Source organism: Echinops telfairi, unplaced genomic scaffold (genome assembly GCF_000313985.2).
Source record: "Echinops telfairi isolate 266 unplaced genomic scaffold, ASM31398v2 ScPeMD7_7475;HRSCAF=8513, whole genome shotgun sequence".
Lineage (NCBI taxonomy): Eukaryota > Metazoa > Chordata > Mammalia > Afrosoricida > Tenrecidae > Echinops > Echinops telfairi.
Window position 1 is genome coordinate 7,090,342 of NW_022111379.1, and position 4,275 is coordinate 7,094,616.

Genomic DNA, 4,275 nt, shown 5'->3' on the forward strand with positions numbered 1-4,275 from the left:
AGACGAGTTCGAAGCCCAGCCGAGGGGGTGGGGGGCAGTGCACCTGACAACAAGCTCACTCGATGGTGGCTGCCGGCAAGCTGACGGTCAATCCCACAGGAGCTTGGTCTCCACCCTCACTCTGCCCCCTCGCCTCGCGTCTCTGGCCCAGGTTACTCGATTTTATTGACTTCCTTCCCTTGCATCTGTGCCATCGACTTCATTTCAAAGAAGCCTCTAAAGGCCAAGCGCTGGCCTGCACACCCGGGGTCGGGCCTTGTAACCCACCAGCAGGAGAAAGGGAGGCTGCCTGCTCCCATAAAGAGCTCCGGGCTCCAAAACGCTCCGTAGGGTGGCTACGTCGTTGGCAGTGGACTTGGATGTGAGGTTCTCAGTGTGCCTAGAGTGCATCCATTATAACTCCTGGTGCTCCCCTGTGTGTCAAAGTAGATTTGTCGAGCACCCAGTGGGGGTCTAACGGGACTGATTTTTCAGAAGTAGATCAGCAGGCTGCTTTCTGAGGTGCCTCTCGGTGGATTTGAACTTTCAACCTTTCCCGTGAGTGCCAAGAGTATTAATCATTTGCCCTACTTAGGGGCACCTGGAGGCATCCTGGTGGTGCAATGGATTGCAAGTAGGCCTGCTCACCACAAGGTCAGCAGTTCTAAACCACCAGCTGCCCTCGAGGGGAAAAAAATGAGGCTTTCCACTCCCATAAAGAGCCACAGTCTCAGAAACACACAGGGGCCGTTCTGTCCTGTCCTACAGGGTCACTATACGTCAGCATCGACTCCATGGCCGTGAATTTGGTTTGGGCTTTGAGGGATACTTAGAAACCAGAGACCAGTGGCAGCAAGCCAATCGCAAACCTTGTCAACACCATGTATTGCAGGGTACCACTGCCACTCCGGTGTTCAAAACCCTCCACCAGCCGCTCACGCCCATGTTACAGCCAAAGGCCTTTCAGGAGTTACCAGGGTGCCGCCGCCGTGCCTCGGCACTGCTGTTGGAAAAATACCACCAGTGTCTCACAACAGAAACGTATTTTCCCATGGATCTGGAGGCCAAGATCCTGCCCAAATCCAGGGCCCGGCTCCAGGAGGAGACCTGCTCTGGGTGCGGCCTCTGGAGAAGGTGTTCGTCTCTCTTTAACTTCTGTTTCTTGGGGTGTGTTAGCTTAATCTGCCCCTTTAAATCTCCAGGGATTGACTTAAAACACACCCCACGGCATATACCGCTCTACCTACACACACCCCACAAAAGAAAAATCCCAAATGGAATCACAACCACAGGTAGGGGGGTTAAGACCCACAAAACACACACTTTGGGGGGACCCAAGTCAAGCCACAATAGCCACCAAGCCCACTAACAGCGCCCACCACCAGGGGCTCTCCTGAGCTCTTTTAGGATCATGGTTTCTCTCTCCCTGCGGATCGAAGGGGCCCCCCCTGCCCCCAAGCCCTCCCACGTCCGTGGTTCCAGTGGGCAGCGTCCATCATGCTCAGGGTCAGGGACCACAGCGGGGGGAAGTGCTGCCACCCAAAATCTGCTCGCCCTGCCTCAGTGAGGAAGGTTTCTCATTACCTGCAGGAGCTCCGGTCCGTGCCTGCCCGGCTCCCTACCCTTCAGTGCGACAGTAGGATATACTTTGTTATAACTTATTATTTTGTTCATTGTAAATACAAGATGTTTCTAGGGAATATGCATTCTGAACTCTAGCCGCAGAATGAGTCCATATGTGAACACAGTTCTGTTATTAGAAGACGTTTGTTGTAAAGGAAACTAATAAGTATTTATTTACACGCGTGATCTACATTTCTGTAAAAGCATTTGATCATACTAATCCTGGAAGGTCACTACGTAATGATGTCTTATCCCGAACCCATAGCCGCCGTTCTTTAGTATATTGATACTCCTTGAGTGGTAATAAGAGCGGCCAATATAAATGATTAGGGCTTTTTTAATTATTATTTTTTCAGGGGCTTTCCACCCTGCCGGAATGCCTGGCTCGGCCCCGCCTGAATGGCGACCTCTCATCTTAAACTGTAGAATTGCTCGTATCCTCTGCTTTCTTCTCGCCCCTCGGCATTCGGAGAAGGAAACGTTGTTAGCGTGTGCCCCCAAGGCGATTCCGACAGGACTACCCACAGGGTTTTCTAGGTTGTAAGCTGGTGAGGATGCCAGGTAAGCTTTGGACCGCTAACCAGCAGGCCAGCGGTTCAAAACCACCTGCTGCTCTAAGGGAATACGTTGTGGCTGGCTGCTCCACACAGCCTGACCGCCTCAGAAGCCCTGCAGAGCGTGGCCCGGCGTTGGAATGGACTCAGTGGCTGTGGGTTTTTCTAGCTTCGTGGAAGCTGGTCACCCAGTCTTCCCCCCCCTGGAGTCACTGGTGGGTTTGAACCTCAGACCTTTGGGTTCATCGACAAACATGTCACTGCTGCACCACCAGGTCCCTGGAGAAAGAAACCAGAGGGGCTGTTTTTCTCTTTGTTTGACGTCCTTTATCAGAATCACCAGCAGAACGTTGTGTGGAGGTACGGGGGTGCTGTGGGCGAGGCAAGGGCTGCCGTCCGGCCTGCCCTGCTGGGTTCCCACTGGGCACTGCTGCGGCCGGTCGCTGGGTTGACCTGTGACCCCAGGCTGAGAGCAAGGAGCCTTCCCCAATCCATCAGCTCCGCCGCACCACCCTTGCCCTAGTGTTAAATGACTATTTCAGGGGGTGAATTATATGAGTGAATACAGTCTGTTTTCTCTTCAGCAAAAAAAAAGATAACTATTTTTATGTATGACTAATTTATTTTTATTATTGTGAAAATTCAATAAACTGGTCAGCCTTGTCCACCTCTGTGTGTTGTGTCTCCCCCACCATCCCTCACAGTGAGGATGCTGCTTGTGGGCAAGTCAATGGGCTCACGGGGGTCTGGCTGAAACTGTGGCACCTACTGGAAGCAGAGAGCCAGGCCTTTCTTCTGAGGGACCTCTGGTTGGATTTGAACCTCTAACCTTTCATTTGGGCTAGCAGCTGAGCCCATTAACTGCGCACCGCTCAGGGACTCCTTCCATTGTTGTTTCGTGGGTGCAGAGGATTCTATCCCTGTGATCTTGGTGCACAGGATGTAGGTCACAGCCCCGACCCAGCATCACCCTTATGGACAGGTAGTCGGGGTACATATTGTTACAACACGGAACATACTGGAAACCCTGAGAACACCATCCTTGAACCGACCAGCTCTGCCCTGACTCTGTCCTTTCCCGGCAGTGGCTCTCACTGCTGTACCCAAAACACTGCCCCCGGCTTTCCCATCTCCCTTCTCTGCCTAGAAACCCCACTTTTTCTTTAATGCCAAGTCAGGGGTCTACTGTGGGCCAGGGACCACGCTCAGCACACTCCCCTTCTCCTCGCCACAGCTGGATGATGCTGGCACACTGTGTCTGCCGCTGAGAGAGGCTGAGGCCTGTCTCCTCCCATGCCAGCCTCACCAAGACCCAGCAGTCAGCCTGGGCTGCTGTTGGGGGCCATGGGTTGGATTCAGCTCCATTAAGGGACCCTAAAAACAAAACCACACTCCCTGCCCTCGAGTTGATGCGGACTCATACAGCCCTGCAAGACGGGGTAGCACTGCCCCCGGGAGTTTTCCAGACTGAAACTCTTCATGGGAGTAGAAAGCCCCATCTTTCTACTGGGTGGTTTCAAACTGCCGACCTTGCGGTTAGCAGCCCAGTGCGTAGGCACTACACACCTCCAGGGATCCGGTCACGGTTCGCTTATAAAGGTGACAGCCTTGGAAATCCCACGGGGCAGTTCTTGTCTGTCACATGGGGTCCACGGGGTCAGAATTGACCAAGAAGACCGGCCCGCCTCCAGCTGAGCCCTAGATGTGCTGCCTGGTGGCTTTGTCTTGTGGCTGCCCCGCCTCAGACGCCACGAGAGGCCACACTCAGGGAAAACCCTGCGGTTTCTTACTGCTGGATAACACACCGTCCCTGCACATAGTCCTGGAAACAAAAACCCGTGGTGCTGTGCTCTTCTCTTGGGGGCCCCCCCGGGGGTGTCAGAGTAGAGCTGTGCCACTTGGGATTTGGAATGGACTTGTCATGATTTGAGGGGGAAACAGATAGGCCTTTCTTCCAAAGCGCCTCTCAGGGGACCCCAATCCCCAACCTTTGAGTTAGTTTTTGGCGACCACGCAGGGACTCCCTGTTTCACTAACATTTACGAATGTTCTCTGGGAGGAGCACGTGGTGGGTGCACAGCCCCGGGGCTGCCCTTCTGCAGGTGCTCTGAGCACTGCA